At 41.0% G+C, this 18,674-nt stretch overlaps 1 long non-coding RNA gene across 2 annotated transcripts in view; it reads left to right on the top strand.

The window, feature by feature from the left end:
- LOC106732090 (uncharacterized) overlaps nucleotides 1-18,674 on the top strand; it is a 52,403-nt gene that overhangs the window by 16,667 nt on the left and 17,062 nt on the right. For both annotated transcript variants that reach the window (XR_012903558.1, XR_012903557.1), the window contains exons 3-5: nucleotides 7,391-7,495; nucleotides 8,195-14,546; nucleotides 14,950-15,058. This is a non-coding gene — a long non-coding RNA (uncharacterized LOC106732090). The remainder of the gene's footprint in view (nucleotides 1-7,390; nucleotides 7,496-8,194; nucleotides 14,547-14,949; nucleotides 15,059-18,674) is intronic.

The following is an 18,674-nucleotide window of genomic DNA, read 5'->3' as shown; positions in this document are numbered from 1 at the left end:
CATTTATGAACAGGATCAAAAAGTGTAAAGCAAGGACAATGTGTGGAGGCCCTTACTCTGACACAAGGAGCCAGAGTCTGTATGTTTTCCAAGGCTAAAAATGTAAAAGTATATGGTCAGGATAGCAGCACACTCCAGATCCTTTTTAATTGTAGTAAAACCCGAGATAAAATAATGGCTGTTGGTGCTACAACTTCCTTTTCTTCCCTGTTCACCTAGAAAGGCTTTCAAGCTGCTTTTGCCTTTGTGAAAATATTCATCATGCTTGTGTTAAAAGAACTATATCAACAAGAAAATGGTGGGCCACATCCTGAACTGGTGTAAATCAGTGTGGCTCCACTGAAGTCGATGGAAGTAGAGCCACACCGATTTTCTTAACCCGAGTATTTGGTTATAGCTTTTAAATTGACATTGTCTTTGTTTTTCTTTCCGTCTATTTGCAGAGTAAGAATGTCTTATCATGAAGTAACTTATTTTCAGTATAACTTATCCTGGCCCCAATTCAGAATAGAATCTAAATCTAACTTTAACTTCATGAGTAGTCCCTTTGGCTTCAGTGGGAGTACTCAGGAGCTTACAATTAGGTGCATTCTTAAGCCTCTGTGTGGAAAAGGTCATGATGATAACTGGAATTGCCATGTGTACATGACAGTACAAGGGAAACTATTCAGGACCTGCATGTGATTGTATGAGATTTCAATATATCTGAGTTCACGATAAGTGGGCTCCCATGAATTTGTATCTGTAGATGTTATATAAGAAAAAGAGGGAGAAAAAGAGAAATTAGGCAGTCTCAGGTTATGCAGCAACCTCTCTAGAGCAGGGATGTACAGCACTGTAAAATGGTCATGCTGTACAAAGCTTGTTTACACACTTGTCAGGTGAAATCTGTCCTAGATGCAGATCCTTGGTATATTAAGGTTGGCAATACCTTTAGAACAGTAATCAAGTCGCAGATATTAGCTGGGAGGGATGCTTTAATCAGAGGTGAAAGTGAGCTGGTATGGCAAACTTGAAAGAAAGTGGCTATCAGTATGTGCTGGTACACAGCTGATGACCATGCCGGCAGGGCTGCCAATTCGGTGGGGGTAGGGGAAGGAGAGGCAACTGATCTGAGTCCTGGTGATGCAGCAGCAGCTAGAGCCACAGGGGGCAAGGGCCAAACAACACTGAAGGGCTGGCTGGGGGCAACTGGCCCCCCTATCCCCACCCTTTCTGCCCAGTGCCTCCCCCACTCCCTTTGCCTGAGAGGTCCCCGAGTACAGTGACCCTGAGTACCAATAAGACCCTGCTTTCATCCGTGGCTTTAAGAGGTGTAAGCATCAGGAATAGTTAGATTGTCATGAGTGACAGCTGGTTTGACTCAGCTTTTCTACATTCTGTGGCTGATAAATTAGTTACCATCCCATTTATTTTGTGTGTGTGTGTGTGTATTCTGAACAAAGCCTAAAAACACTGACTTGCCCAGGGGACTTTCCAAAAGGTTAGATTTTATCTTGGTGTCTTTGGCCAAGATATCTGCTCTGTTGTCCAGTAAAACTGAAGCTGCCCATCTTGCCAGAGGCACTGCACCTTAGAGGTGATATTTTTAGAGTGGAATGTGTCAGTTTTAAAACAATCCAAGATCCTTTGGTATAAAAAGTGCTACATGAAAGTTCTGACCAAAAAAATCAGAGACTTTACTAGAGCTGGCAGCTCAGTGGCCCAACACGTTCTGGGATGTGTTTTTATAGTGGCCAGTCCTGCTGGTGTGTTTGTCCCTGCTAGTTAGAAGCTTCAGGGAGTAGCCGCGTTAGTCTGTACGGGATAAATTTAAAAAATAACAAATAGTCTGGTAGCACTTTATAGACTAATAAAACATGTAGATGGTATCATGAGGGTCATCTGAAGAACTGGGTTGTGCCCATGAAAGCTCATGATACCATCTGCATGTTTTGTTAGTCTATAAAGTGCTACCAGACTATTTGTCGTTTTAAAGTTTATCTTATTTAGGCTTGTTTTCTAGTAAGTCTGACTAATAATAACTAAAAAATGTTGTAAAATATCCCTGGTAGTTTTCTTTATCCAATAGAGTACATCTATTGGATAAACAGACCGGATTAAGACTATCACATCCTTTTCATCTCGTATGGACCAAATGTAGGAAAGTTCCACCCAAACTCTTCTTCAGGACAACAGGATAAATACTGAAGAGGCTTTCGCATGGAGTGGACTGAGGATGATTTATGAATGAATGGGATCTGTCGGAAGTACAGTTTACACATGGAATACAGAAAAAGCTCTGTTCGGTATCACTGTTGATTTTAAACCTTGACTCAAATATAATTGGGTTTGCAAACTACTTTGAAGAAGTTATAGGGGAGAAGCATAGAGGGAAAAAGACAAAACAGTGCAATCAGAGCTGTACAAGAATGGAGCATAGAACAGGCACCATGAAGAACAAATCTAGAAACTGAAAAATGAAGAGATGGGTAAGACAGAAAAAAAAATCTGAAGAAACAAATGGGAACATAATCTATACTAAATTACACCTTGTGCAATCTGTTTGACCTCATTGGAAATGCACAGGAAATAGCTCAACAAAGAATTAGATCAAGCCAGGATACATACCAGTTAAAGGGTCCCAGTTTATTCCAGCTGAGAGATGTTCTCTTTCCAATATATAAAACAAGTTTCACTTGAATCATAACAATATGTTGAAGGAGGAATTTCAAAAGATGAATTACTCATGGAAAAAAATCAGAGTTTAAATTACCAAAAAAAAAAAAAAAAAGGTTGACAAACTCAAACTGGTCTTGTGGATTATCCTAAATAATATGATGAGCATGTAAAATCTCAAATTCCAAGAATTTCTCTAATCTCTAATGATAGTCATGCTTATCCACATAATAAAGTAATCATCACTCTACTCATTATAATCAAGTATCAGTTTCAGGCATTTCACCAACTTTAAAACTCAAGTGAAAAAATAATGTTAAGATGGTCAGGTAAGAGAAATGGAAGTGTACGTCATTACAGAAGCTAGGGAGATAGGATTGTTGGGTCAATAAAACACCTAAGAAGTTGGGGGAGAAAATTAGGAGAGGAATGAGACTTGATTGGGTATTCCAAATGTAAGTAATGAAGAAGAATTGATTGTTATTATTAAGAAAATAGATGATACTATACAGGCATTGGCGGGGGGCCAACAGGGTGCTGAGCCCCTGGGTAATGTGTCAGAAGGACTGAGGCCTCAAGTGGAAGGGATAGGGCTGAGTTTGTCTCCTTCTGCCAGCCCTTCAGTGCCCCCCTTCCCCTGGGGCTCCAGCAGTAATTTAAAGGGCTCTGGGCTTCTGCTGCTGCTGCCTGCTCCTGGTCAGTTGTCCCCATTGCAGTCCTTCCTCCCACTCCTCCCCTGTCAGCGGTCCTTGCTACTGGTTAGCTAAATGTAGGGTTTCACAAGTACACAGTAACATTACCCAATGAAATGTGAGCCGTCTTCTAAGATTTATTCCACTATAAATTGGGTTTTAACAATATAATAGAAATCTGGGAAAGTGAAATTGGAAATGCGGGTGTATTTTGAAAGTTCAGTCAAATTGGGTGACGTTTGGCACTGAACATTTATACTTTTTGGTAAGATTCCATTAACATTGCTTAATTTGACTGCAATAACTAGAAACTTTTCAGAGCTGTGACTGTAACACTTAGGCACAACAGGATGGCTGAAGGGCAAAACAGACGCACTCAATCTGAACTTCCTCCACCTTTATAAGTTTAAATGAAATCTAGGTTTGATTTGGATAATCATCTAAAAAATTGCATTATTATCATGATTCAGGAAAGCACGTGCTTAAAAGCTAAGCATATACTTAAATGTTATTCTGAATATGGGTCGTAAACTTCAAACAATATATAGCAAGGTCCAGTGGCAGAGATTCAGAAGATCGGGGTTCCATTCTTGGTTCTTTCATTGGCTCGGTTACAGACTATACGAGTGCTATAGTCTGTAAAATAAAGATACTTATGCTCACCTGTCTTGGTAAAACACTTAGAAAACAATAGAAGAAAAATACTGAGACAGACTTTCTCAGTGGATTTCTGGTAGTTTCTCCTTTGAGTCAGGCAGGACATAGCATGAGAGCTGAGAGAGTAAGATACTTACTGTAAAATTCTTGTGCCACAACAGTAAGTGGCAAGACTGATACAAGATCCCTTGTGAACACTCCCTCCGCATATTTTACAAACATATCTGCTGAGTCAAAAAATGCCCTATTCTGGGATGATAGCACAATAGTGCTGACCATGAATAGATAGCAATGGATATCCATAGATAGCTGCATCTGCAGATATTAATGCAAATAGCTGCGGCTCATTTTTGCAGATATGGTTGTAGATGTGGATACAAATTTTGTATCTGTGCAGGGCTCTATGAATAGAACTGGTGGGATTGGAAAAGCCACATTTAAGTTAATGAAACTACACCAATTTATACCAGCTTCAGACCTGGCTCAAAGTAATTGCTTCATCATGCCTCTATGAGATAGAGGCAGCAAAGTGGGGGAGGGAGGGATACTTCAAAGTGGCAGCACCACACAGGTGAGCCAGCGATCAACTGTGCGATGCTGCCACTTTGAAACTCTAAGGCGGCATTTCAAAGGGGCAGCCACCGTACAGCAGATCCACGGCTCTGCCCCTTTAAAACCTGAAGTGCCATGGACCCCGGAGTCAGCTGGAGTTCCCAATTGACCCTGGATTCTGGGGAAATGCCACACGAAGCCCAGGATCAGCTGGGGAGTCCTCAGCTGCCCTCGGGCTTCATGGCACTGCCCCTTTAAAATGCTGCTTTGGCATTTCAAAGGGGCATCATCGCACAGCTGAATCCAGGATCAGCCGTGTGGTGGATGCCCCTTTGAAATGCCACCTCTATGTTTCAAAGGGGCAACCATGGAGCCTGGGGTCAGCTGGGGATTCCCCAGATGATCCCCTCCGTGCGACATTTCCCAAGAACCCGGGGTCAGCTGGGGAGTCCCCATGTGATTGTGGGTTCTGCTGAGCAGTCCCCCATAGACCGTGGCATGGGGAGTCCCCCTCTGACCCCAGGCTCCATGGCTTTGAAATGCACAAGAGCTCCTGCTGGGGACTCTTGTACATTTCAAAGCAGGCACCTGCATGCAGCCCAGAGTCAGCAGGACTTTCCACTGGCCCCAGGCTGTATGTGGAGTTCCCCATTCCTCCTCTGAAACATACAAGAGCCCTCGCTGGAGCATTTCAAAGGAGGAATGTTGAAGTGCCTATCAACTAGTTGAGTAGTCAATGGAAATTCCATCCACTTCTCAACTAGACAATTAACTGCAATTTTACATCCGTAATGCAAATAATTCTTTCTGATGCAGAACAATCTTATTATAGTCAGTAGGACTACTCATGTGAGTAAGGACTTGTAGGCTGAGTTCTTCCCCAGTTAAAAGTTGTGTTTGTATTTGACTGACAGAGCTTGAGGCAGTAAAGAATCCATTGCTGATGATAACTCAGAGTTCATCGCATTCTCACTTCCTTAAGTCAGAGCTCATTCTCTAGCTTCCACGTGATGGGCTCATAGCCAAAGCCATGAGTCTGTGTGTATGTGTTCAGGACAGTTAATATTTATGATGCATCTTACTGGGAAAATTAGTATAAAGCTGTGTTCCAGAAGTACATTTATCCCATGACCTAGTTTTATGAACAACACACTGAAACATGGCCCACTTGATTTAAACCGTTGTCACCCATTCTGATGGATACAATGCCTAGCTTAGCTTATGCAATGCAAGCTAGGATTTTTGCAAAAATGCAATGTGTATTTGTGCAAGGTAAACAGATGGTAATACTTTTGTTAATACTAAACACACACAAAGATATTTATCAAAGGACCACATGTAAGGTCCGCAACTCTTGGCAGACATCCCTATGCTGTTACATCAGCAAATAAGAGCATTTTACTGCATTAGTGACTGTTTGGGTTTTTTTTTCAGGATCTGTTTTAGAGTAGACAGGCAGCTGCCCAGAATGCCATATTTCAGAGCCTTGTGATCTCATCATCTGTGGTACCAAGCATCCACATCTTTGTTTGAATTCATTAAGAATTGTAGATACTCTAGCTAGCTCAAGCCCTTGTGTGGGAAATCCACTGCAGGAGACAGCTCTAGAGAATGGATAGGGCAGCTGGGGGTGAATACTTGAAAAAGTTGGAACAGGGATGAGAGAGATGGGCAATCAGAGTAAAGGAAATGGAAAGAATGGATTTGGGAGGCTGTGGGAATGTCAATTACTACACCAACTACTAAAATACAGCAATCTTTTTTTGGAGGGGGTGAAAGAGATTGTAGTTTTTTAGTAGTATGCAGTAATGCTACAAGTCATTTATGTCAGAAAGGAAAGGGAATATATCCCTCTGAAACTATAGGGAAATTTTAGTTTGACAGACATAGATTTTCCAAAAGTTCTTGGTACCGATGACAAGCTCATTCTGTGATAGCACTGTGGCCTGACTTCAATGTGCTTTTATTAGCAAATAGGATAATAAAATGTGCATGCAACTACTGCTGAGGAGATCTATCTTACCTAAAGTTTTCTACCGAGACACAGGAAAATATCTAGTGTCCCACTTCAGGAAAGCACTTACACAATGGGAATTGAGCATGTGCTGAAGCACCTTTCCCAAATAAGGATGCTTTCCTGAATCAGAATATTTAGTTGGTTATAAGGGCGGAGGCAGGAATATTCTTCAGAAAAAATTCAAAAAACTGTCAGCCACCTCTATACACAGGAACCTTATGCACACTTAATTGCATTTTTTTCCATATGAAGGCCTAATGAAATCAATGGGGCTATTCACAAGTTTGGGTACTTCTAACTGTGAATAAGATATCGCTATCTCATCCATAACTATTATGCAGTGCTGCTGCTAATAATCATTATATCACACGTATAGGCCAGAGTGTGAGCTCCTTGCTCCTTTTGGTGAGCAGCTACTCACAGATGCAGTTCCATTGACTTTAATGGAATGGCTTGTATGAGTAAATGGGAAATAGAAAATCACAGTCTGGCCCCAAGTTTGTTAAAAATAATCATTTAAATAATAATTGTATAATTATTCAACATACTTTTATTTATTTTTTGGTACATGAATCAAAAACGTTAGCTCAATTAGGTGCGTAACTAGGGAAAAAAGTCAACGTGAGACAAAGGCCCTGATTCAGTAAATGTACACACAGGCTCAGAGCCAAAGCCATGTGCTTAGCTTTAAGCATTCACTTAAATTCCATTGAGTTTCTGAACTGAGCAGCAAATAGTGTTAAATTACTTACCATTAGTGCCGTTACTATTATGTTCCGCTCAGCCATGGTCATTTCTTCTGTTATTTAAACAGACTTTCTCTAATACCCTGTACAAGAACTGAAATCCAACCTATTGACCACTGGGAAAGCTTCCAATAATTGCATATTGGAGAAGCAAATCAGCAGGCATAGCAGGGGTATGTACATTCTCATAAATATAATATTCAAATTCATTTGCCTATATAAATTTAATGTAACTATTAAACCAGCCTTCTAGTTGCTCTGGGGTTTCTTTTAAACATTTTCTCTGCTGTAAACATTCCATTCAATATTTTCTGTATCATGTTAAAATTCAAAGGACATTCATCATCAGATGAGATAATTAACACAGCCTCCTACCAAAAGCTAAACATGCTACAGTCTCTTTTCTAATGTATGCATTTCAATGGTATTTCCAAACAGAGTTACAAGGGTTTAGTATTTTTCCTTCTGGATTTCATCCAAACAAAGTATTTTCCATTTAAAACCAAACTCATCAACTGAGGAGGCTTTCTTTGGGCTATAACATCTTCTATGGAAGAGATGGAGGGAACAGACTGGAAATACTTAGCTTAGTTATTTCTCTCTCCCTATTCCTCCCCAATCTAGAGGTCAGTTATGAGCCAGATAAAAAATAGCAGAGCAGATCTTCACCTAACATAAATTGTTATAACGCCAGTGATGTCAACACAGCTATGACAAGTTATGCTAATTGAGATCTGCCTTAAGATATCTAAGATTTCTATCATATCTGCTACCTATGATATTATTTAAGAGGAATTTCAGTTGCATGCCTGAAGGGTGTATAACTCTCACTGCCTAATTATCCTTTTTACTGCAACTTGTTTCTTTTTTAGCTAGCCACCCTTCACCCCTCAAAAAAAGAAAGAGGAGGAGGGATGACTTGGAGACGGACCAAACTGGCAACAGTCTTTCCTCCCAGCCTGAATATTGAGATTGAGATAAGAAGATTCACCTCTATGATGGTCCTGAAACAGGACTTTGGATCCAAACTTTCTCTAAAGTTTTAAGTAAAATTTTCAACTGTCTCTAAGTCATTTTGGATCTTAAGTCACATTGAAGATCAGAGAGACGTAGGCTTCAATGGGTATGCCTAAACAGCGATTCGACAGTACGGCTAGCCTGTTCCAGCCAACCTAGGCTTGTAAGGTTCAGGCAGTGGGACTGTTTCACAGCAGTATAGACTTCTGGACTCCAGCGGGAACCTAGACATCAACACAGCAATAGCCCTGCAGCCTGAGAGCACAAGGCCAAGTCAGCCAACACGGGCCAGCCATGGGTTTTTCTTTGCTTTGTAGATATTACCCTATGCGTGCATCTAAACTGCACCTGCAGGTTGAAATAAGATATGTAATTTGAGCTACACAAATTGCCTATCTTATTTCAATCTCATTTCAAAATAGTTATTTCGAATAAAGCGCTATTCCGAAACCTCCCTTTAACCCTCGCAGAACAACTGTTACAGGAATGCCAGAATAGTGCACCCATTATTTCAAAATCTATTTTGAAATAATAGGCGCGTTTAAAGATGCGGAATAGCTATTTCAGGATACTTCCAGTATTCCAAAATAGCGACACTGTCTAGACATAGCCTTTGTGACTTAGGTGCTTTAAAACTTTACCCTAGTGGTCTGATTTTGATTTCACAGTGGTGAGCTAAGATTTGAAAAAGTGATTAGTGAAATAAGTCCCTCAGCTTTTGGTTGCCCAATCTGAGACATTTTAAAAGGAATCTGATTTGCAGTAGGTAGGTGCCCAGCATTTCTGAAAACCAGTGAAGTTATACACACAAACATCCAGAGGGAGATCAAAATCAGGGCTCAGTTAGGTGCTGAGCTGATACTCATTGGCATAACTCCACTGAAATCAGTAGAGCTTTGTTGATTTATACTTGTTGAGAATCTAGCTGTCAATTTATACCACAACCTACTTCCTGTCCTCTAACGACAAAAGGCATGGCAAGGAGAGATTTTCCACATGCTTAAATGATTTAGAAGCACTATTGAAAGTCAGTAGGTTGTAGGGCTAAATCTGCAAATGAACATAGGCATTGCAATGCCTAACTTTTAGGTGTCCTCATGCCCACTGAACTCCTGAACCTTTAAATTAGGTGTCCAGACTCCCCATGCAATGAATGGGGAGAGCAAGAATAGTATTCTCAGAAGTCAGCAAGATAAATGAGGAACCACTTTAATTATCCAAAAGAAAATACTGTGGCGAGGGGTGGATCTTAGTCCCATGACTCTGGAATGGTGCCTATCTTCACTCTGTGTTCATAGCCACGAATGTCAAGTGCCTATGCCAGGTCAGCCTTTTCTCAGGAAAAAACAGAGAAAGGGAGACTACCCAAATTCCAGTAAACATAGTAAACAGGACATTGACCTGCTCCAAGTCAGGCAGAGGAGGGCTTTTGAAAACTGATTTCTCACAGCACAGTCGAGTGTCTGGACTAGTGGATATTCTGGGACATGAGTGCCACTGCCCCAGTACCAAACATTCCTGATCTGGTTGCCCTCATCTGTCTTTTGTGTGACAGCCAACCCAGTCGGCATGCTCTAAGAACTACCAGATCGGGCCCTGCAGGTGAGATAGGTGGGGGAATGCCTAGCTTGTGACTCCTGTTGGGACTTAAGTATGAACCAGGGCTCTGAGCAGCTTGTTGGTATTGGGACCTAGGCAACATTGCTCACCCCCTCTGGCAGAAAGTGAGGCACTAGGTATCTTTGCTGTCAGAAATTTACGTGCGCAGGGAATTTGTGTGCGTCTTTGTGCATGTACTTTTAACTGACAGTATACAAGCCCCGCCACATAACTGGCAAAAGTCCTACTAACATTCCTAAGAGCAAGAGTGGGCCCAGAAATGCAACTAATCTATTTCAGAAGGGAGTAAACTGTACGATTTACAATTTAGCTAATCCTAGTCACAGGCTGCGTGAGATTTCTTGTTCCTGTTTGCTTCACAAGATATAACATGGATTACGGTAAGAAATAAAGGAACTAGAGATATTGTACAACCAATATTCAAATGAATAATCTCATTCAAGCCAAATGGACTACTTGAATAAGAAAGGATTGATTGTTGGATGGGGCCTTTTCACTGCATAAAACTTTATGGCTACATCTACATTGCAGGCTCCTTGCACAAGAACTGTTTTGCACAAGAGTTCTTGCACAAAAGGTCTTGCACAAAAGCGCGTCCACACTGCCATGTGCTTTTGTGCAAGAGCATCCATGGCCGTGTGGACACTCTCTTGCACAAGAAAGCTCTGATGGCCATTTTAGCCAGAAGGGTTTCTTGCACAAGAAACTCCTGTTGCCCGTCCACACTGCCTTCTTGTGCAAGAGGGCTTATTCCTTGTGGGGAGAGGAATAACTCTTGCATAAGAAGCCCTCTTTTCTGATTTTTTACTGTAAATTTACTTGTGCAAGAATGCACATGCAGTGTAGATGCTCCACAAGATTTTGTGCAAGAACTTGTGCAGATAAATCAACTGATATGTTTGAAGGCAATAATTAATAATTATAACCTCAACATATTTACCATAACAATATTATTTAATCCAATTCCTTGAATGTTCCTCGGTGCCCTTTTGGAAGCCTAGTAGGGGGAGCAGGGAGAAGATGTTCTTTCTTTGAACCATTCATTAACTAACCCTAAGCTTTGTTAAATACTAGCCTAGTGGCCTTGGGACAAGGGAGGGGGTCTGAGTTTGCCAGGGGCAGAATGTCAAGACTTATGGGTTCTTCTGCTTGAATGAAGTTGAGAACGTGGACTGTAACCAATGTGGCTGCTCCTTTCACAGGCAGCTTCAGGGCACAGTGGACCCTCCACTATGAAAATGAACCTCCTGTTTTGCAAATTGGTGCACCTCCGCTCTTTGCGGCTCTTCTCTCGACTGTATGCTTGGTTGAGTTTCACATTCCACATGATGCTTACACAGAAAAAAATAGCAGAACATAGTCAGGAGGCAAAAATTCACGTCTCCTAAAGCCCCTGAAAAATCCTGAAAAGGCAAAGAGGAGATTAAAGGGTTATTAGATCGCAATAACCCTTAAAAATGTAATGACTGATACTGAATGCTGAGAATGAACTCTCTCTCCCCCTATTTCAGACAAAAGAATGTTTCCTAAGCTCTGGTTTCAAATGGACTATTTGCAGTGGCACTAATGACTGTTTCAGAGCCTCCTATTTTCAACAACAACCTTGATCATGTTTTCTCAAACAGAAGAGTTCTATCTATCAATCTTCGAGCAACAAAATTTGAAATCAGTACTTAAAGCTATTGAAATGGAACAGATAAAACCCAGAGGGGGGAAAATTAGCATAACAACCAAAAGGAAGATAGGAACAAAAACAAAATTAAGGCAAGCTGATATCAGAAAGCATGGAAGAGCCTTCAGGCAGAGAAAGACATTGTACAATGCATGGACATGGTATTGACAGCACATTGTAAAACAGCTCATTCCACAAATTAGGATGGGGAAAGGGGTATTAGCCAGTGAGGCAAACTGCATGTCTGATCATAAAATAGGTGAGAAACTGGGGAAGATAACACTGATGTTATTACACAAAGACCAGCTGCAGTTTCTATCCCCCTTTGAACAGATTTTAAAAATAACTAAATACTATTTTTGTACCAGGATAATGCTTTATGAAATTATTTCTTCTTGTTTGAGTATTTAATGAAGTCAACACAGAATGATCAGAGACTGGAGCAATACTGGAAGGAAGATTTTAGGGGTGGAGGATTGGTCTTCACATTAATCCATGCTTTATTACATCTCCGCTTAGCTCTGATCTACAAAGAGTTCCTGTACCATGGGAAAGAAATGTTTTGGTTATGGGAGTTATATAAGTTCTGCTGCTTGTGTGGAAATTATTTTGGTATAAAAGTGCCTTACATTCATATAGTTTATTCTCCTCAGATGGCAGGGGTGGGTAACATTTTTGGGTCGGGGGCTGCTGACCCACAGAAAAATCAGTCAGAGGCTGGGCACTGCGGAGAGACGGGGAGGGGATTGGAGTGCCAGTGTAGACTCCCCAATGCTGGGGGAGGCCCTAAGCCTCAGGGGTCAGATTCAGGCAACCCAGGGGCTGCATCCGGCTTCTGGACCTAAGGTTCCAAACCCCTGTCATATGGGAACAACTAAATCAATAACATTATTTTTACTTTTGTAACTGTGCCCATGCTAGAAACTTGTACTACTTTAACTGTACCAGCATAGTTAAATTGTGTGATTTTTTTTATAGACTGCTCTAAATTTGGGTGTAATAAAACCTGCTCTCATCTACTTTGCATGCATCAGGCTTGATCTGAACTAATGCGTATATTATAGGCTAATTATTTGTGAGTCCTACTTTTGCAGGGAAGAATATGAGTTGTTTAGGAGGGGTAGTTCCTTGACATTTTTGCTGTATTGTTCACATTCTGTGGAGGAGAAACTCTGTACCCAGAAATGTGATTAATTGCACAAATTGTAGGAATGCGAATACTGATGTCAAATCTGCAGCCATACCAACTTGTGCTGTGATCTAGTGCTATCTTACAAACAAAATGGTAGAGAAAATTTTTAAAAATCCAATTATTTTGCATGGAAATTTTGGGGGAATTTTTTTCATTGTTCCAAGGAAAAAATTGGATTTTTTTTTTTACAATTTTTTATTAATGTTTTTGTTTTAGTGAATACTCTGTGTGTGCATGCATGCATAAGGGGGAGGGGAATTAAATTTGCTCAAAAAAAATTTCCCACAAAAAAAAGGCAACGAGTGCTAATAAAAATGAGGAGTTCTAAAAGACAACTAAAAGTGGCACCCAAAAGACTAACACATTTATTCAGGCATAACCTTTTGTGGGAAGGAACCCAGTGCTAATAAGAGTCTTTCAGATCTCTATTGTGCTGGTGGCACTTTTCCTCCCTTTAGTCAGCATTGCACTAGTACCTGGATAGGATGTTAGAATTCACTATGTCTCTCCCAAGTGCAGGCTTTTAAATAAGATACAAAATTCAGTTCTTGACCACAGTGGGACCATCATAAACTCCATACTTTCACAAATTTGGAGTTTCTAGACTTCTTTCAGTTGTGTAATTCTGTTCTGCCTACCTAAATCTGCCATATAATTTCCCTATGCAGGGATATTATTCTCCTTCACTTGCTCTCCTCATTCATTCTTAGTCATAGCATAGCAGTAGTAGTAGTAACATTTACTGCTTACATTGCTCTAGGAGGCCTAGACGGAAAGTAGGACCCCCTGTGATTGCTATATAATGTTATTGTGCACTGTTCACCTGCTGCTGCACTTCCCTCAGAGGTCATTTCATTTCCATGGTGGATAAATGTATTAAATCTGTAAAGTCCAATGGGATGAAAGATGCACTAAATGCTTAAGATAATTTTCTTAAATAAGGGACCTGCTATAGCGCCTCTTATAGTGAAACTATGTGAAATACACTGACCACAACATGGTGAAATGATCATTTTAAGTTTAAAACATATGCACACTCACTCATGACATAAATGTTCTCTTTCTTTTCTTCTGTTCGTTTAAACAGAGATGCCATTCCTTTCCCCATCTGAGTTAAATACCACAGTATCCTTTTCGGCAGGCTTCTAAGCTAAATCTAATCAAGCTGTGTCACAACTCTGTCAGGCAGGTTGCTCTTTCTTTGGCCTTGAATAATTGGAAGAATGTTGGCACTTGTGCCTGGGCCATGAGAACGTGACCCGGGTTGATATTTAATCTACTTCAGTGCTAGGCTGCACTAGGACTGGGACCTAAACCAGGCCTCAGGAACAGTATGTTAGACATCAGCAGCACTCATTTTACCTTGAAATGGATTCCATTTAATGTATCATTACACTGCTACAGGAGAATGCTTTAATGAGACAGATACATGCACTGGAAAGGATTAAATTGTTGTCCTTTAAACATTTTTGCTTTGCTAGCCTAATAGCTACAAGGTGCTGGGAAATACCTGGAGAAGGCAAAAGGTTACAGTCAATCAAGAGTGTCTAAATCTGAAGGTCTGTCATCTTTGGGTCTGTGAACACATTGCAAGAATTGTAAATATCTCTTTTGTCTGCAACAGGGTTGTGAGGACCAGTATTAAACACTGAAACAGCAAGTTGTGTGTTAAGCTTCTTCCAGGGAAAGTTGGAACTTCTACTGAATTATAAAAATTCTCTGGGTACATTAAATACTTTGAATTCAACTACTTTACTGTGTTACTTAGAAAAACCAAAATTTTTATGTAAACCTCATACACAAATAAAAATTCCGTCGTAACTTGTATTTTGGAAGAGTTTTCGGATTTCTCTTCAGAAGGAGAATATAAGCTCCCTAAGTCCTCAGGAGAAAAAAAAGGAAAGTCTGTGCAGATTTATCAGTTGTCTCTGAAGAAAAATCTTAAGCCACAGTGTATTTCAATAGTTTTATTTCTACTTTCATGCAAATTTCAAGGCAACAAGGAACCCAATGGGGAGGGGTTATCAATAATCAGAACATTTTCCGTAGCTTCACTCATGTTTACTAACAAGAAAATTGCCTGGTTTTTGTGACTTATGAATACTGATTTGTTTTTAATATTCCAGGATTTCTTCAGTATCCAAAGGATATCCTAACTTAGTTCATGTGAGAGTCATAATGACAAACTGGAGGATGTCTGAGGTGATTTCAGTCATCTTCAATTTTAATAATGAGGTAAGCCTTCTGGAGATTACAAGTCTCATGGTGATGATCTGAGAGGAGATAATTTCCATATTAAATCAGGGCCAACACAACTAACTGCCCTATACCCTGTTTTTGCCACCCAGCATTTACCCAGTGATGTTGTCCTGTACAATATAGAAAATTTTAATCAATCCCAAATGCCTGCTACTCCACCGCTTACAAATGGGTTCTGGTGATCTGAACAATAACAGAAAGGAGGCTTTGTTACAGAGTGGAGTACTGAGAGACTAATCAGGTACGTTACTGATTAACCCTGCCTCCGTTGGAATGTCAATGACTTCCTTTCTTTAATGCTACAGTATTTAGGGACAAAGTGTTTGTCCCTTTCAGATGCACTCTCCCAATCTAATTTCCACTTATTTTGTTATTGAAGACTAACACCTGCTTTAAGTCACCCAAGCCTCCCCCTTCCCCCCTCCCCCCGCCAACCATTCACATTAAAAGATACTGTAGGTTCCTTTTATATTTGTGAGTCACCATGTAAGCAAAACAGTATTTTGATATGTGATGTTAAATAAAATATTTTTTCCTCTTGCTGTGGGAAATCACTCTGTCGCTTTGAGAAAAATCTCCTCAATCCTTTCACATCAAGCTAAGAATAAATGTTAACCTTTCAAGACAAATTTAACAAGGTTGACATATAAAGTTCTTATATATATTTTGAGAAAGAGTCTGAGCGCAGTAGCAAAGGTAATGCCAGAACTCTTTTTAAAATTCTTTTCGTATCAACTGCTGGGATTAAAATTAACAACTTTCCACATAACAGAAACCCATCACTCTTCTGAATCTTTGGAAAATTAAGCCTGTTTTCCTCATCATAAGTACAACATCCTGGGGCACATTTTCAGAAAAATCAGAAGCCAGACTGTCTTCAGGAATGGACTTACTCGAGAATTTGACACAAACCTAGACCAAAGCCTTGGCCTTGTTAGTTTTTTGACCCTCAGAATTCTAGAACAGTATGAAGCCAAAGCTGATACCCAGGGGTATAAATAAAAAAAAACCAGCCTCATGCTCTGCGCACTGGACTAGGAGCTGCTGATTTCTAACCTAGGCACTAACACTGATTTTCAGTGTCGCTTTGGCTCAGTTTCTCTCCGCTTCAGTGTCCATGTCTGTACAATGATTAGCCTTCCCTTCTGTTTGTGTGATATCCATGCACAACTGAATTCACTCCTAATTTGTATTTACCCATTATCCTTTTTTCAGTTTCATGGCTGGATTGCAGATAGACAGGGGCGGCCCATCCATATAGGCGAACTAGGCGGTCATCTAGGGCACCAAGTTAAATGGGGCGTAAAGGGGCGCCAAATGGTGGCGCAATATCATTGAGGGGTTTGGAGGTGGGGGCGCCGATTGCATGGTTCGCCTAAGGCGCCAGTTGCTGGCAGCTAGTCTAGGCCGCTCCTGCAGATAGAGAGTATTGCCATGCTATTTACTGTTGAGTTTAACTAGCCGATAGTTAATGGAGGCTTTGGTTTTCTGGTGATGAAGTAAGGGCTGCCCAGCTGCTCCCGGGGCATGAGTGGGACGCGTCTTTCTACCTTCAGCTGATGCCAGCTCCTAGCCCTGGGGAAGCTGGTGGTGGCTGTCCAGCTGCTTCCAGGGTGGGACTTAATAGCCTTAGAGCTGGAAGACCTGGCCACTGGAGGATTCCCACAGTGCATATGAATCTGAGTGGCACAGAGAATCTCTGTGTGCTGTTACCCTGTTGGCTGCTGGTATAGGAATATGGTCAGGAAAAAGGAGATGTGGTTGGGTGTCCCTACCCCTGCCATAGTACTACCTGGAGACTAGCAGCAGCAATGCTTCAGGTAGCTCTAATTTACATGCTTAAACCAGACCAGCACTAAGCAGCATATAATCTGGGAGGTTGGGGCAAAGGTGGTTTAAAGCTACCTTATACTAACCCATCCAGACTTGCAGTGCCTGTTTCTCAGTACGACTTGAGATTCCTGCCAAGTTCAGAGTGCATAGCCCAGGTTTTACATATGGTTAAGCAAGCAAATGTTAAAGTGTAATATTTTTCAAATGTAGATGACAGCTGTAATTTATAATCTTCTTGGAGGTTCACCAGAAACAGGAAGCTATGGAGAAGGTGGGGGAATTGAGAAGTTGGGAGCGATGAGGAAGGAAGAGCTATGAAAATAGAATGCTTTCATCTGATCTGTTCTGCAGACTGAAAAATGGCAAGAAACGCTGGCTATGTCTACACTCCTACTTTACTGTGCTACAGTTTTCTGGCTCAGGAGCGTGAAAAAACCTCTCTCCCTACCGCTCTCCCCCCACCAGCTCAGCAAGTTGCAGCTCTGGGGGCTGTGCTCCTGTGCTGTTAGCTACTCCCCATGTGGAGATGGTTTACGTAGATCACGGGGCCCTGGTCTACACGAGGAAGTTATTTCAAAATAATTCCCCTTATTTCAAAATAACAAGTGGTGCATCCACACTACCAAGCCCGTTATTTTGTAATAAGGGGCTGGTTATTTCGAAATAACTCCTGCTTTCCACGAGGACTAACGCTTATTTCGAAATAGCAGTAGTGTGGGTGCTCCAGTGCTGCTATTTTGAAATGACTACTCTTCAGGGCCATTCAAAATTATTACTCCCCAGTGCTCCCTGGGGCTCTAAGTTGAGATAGCATGTCCACATTAGGGAAGCCTGCCTTGGACTAATTTTGAGGCTTCCCTGTAGAGCGCACATGCTATTTCAAAACAGTTATTTCAGGAGTTGTTATTTTGAAATAAGTTATTTTGAAATAATTCCCTAGTGTAGACATGCCCAAAGACACCTCTTTCCCAGTGCTCCTGCCTTGGACACACTTTCCATTTAAAGCCTGTGCTTTAATTTTAGAAGTGTAGACAAAGCTAGTGTTTGACTCAGTCAGAGAAACGTCTTCACTGCATCTGCACTGCATAATAAGATTCCAGCTAAGGAGCCTCCCACTGAGTGTGAAAGATCTCAGTGAAGTCAACAGAGTTTTATATGAAGCTCTTAATGCATGTATGTAGTCCTGTGCTTAAATTCAAGCATGTGCTTACATGTTTTGCTTTCATCTATCAAAAACATGGGTATAGATATGCATATAAGATAAGTTAATGGTGCAGTTAAAAGATATAGAAGGTCAAGTTACTCTTGGCTTTAAAGGACTTCAAAAACAAATTAGGGATGTTAAATTGCAGATAATCAGCTAATCGAGTAGTTGATGGAATTTCCATTGATTACTCGATTAGTTGATGGGGGGGCGCTCATTACCCTCTCTGCAGCGTCACAACAAGTTTAGCTCCCAGGGTGGTGGGATGGGGATGAACCGGGATTTAGCAGTTCTGGCTCCTGCCAGCCCCGGTAGCTAACCCTACTATGGCTCTGCTTTTTAAATGTAGTAAGAGCCTGCTGGGCTCATAGAATCTGAGAACTGGAAGGGACCTCAAGAGGTCATTGAGTCTAGTCCCCTCTCCTCACGGGTGAAATGTAGCTTAGTCAATAATGCAATGGTAAAGAGTTTATATACTTTGAATAAAGTATATAAGTCATTGATGGACAACCTGCGGCCCAAGAGCTGCATGAAGTCCATTGCAGTTCTGTGTGT

Source organism: Pelodiscus sinensis, chromosome 4, assembly GCF_049634645.1.
Source record: "Pelodiscus sinensis isolate JC-2024 chromosome 4, ASM4963464v1, whole genome shotgun sequence".
Classification (NCBI taxonomy): Eukaryota; Metazoa; Chordata; order Testudines; family Trionychidae; genus Pelodiscus; species Pelodiscus sinensis.
The sequence above is the reverse complement of the archived record's forward strand: the minus strand, read 5'-3'. Positions and strand labels throughout refer to the sequence as shown.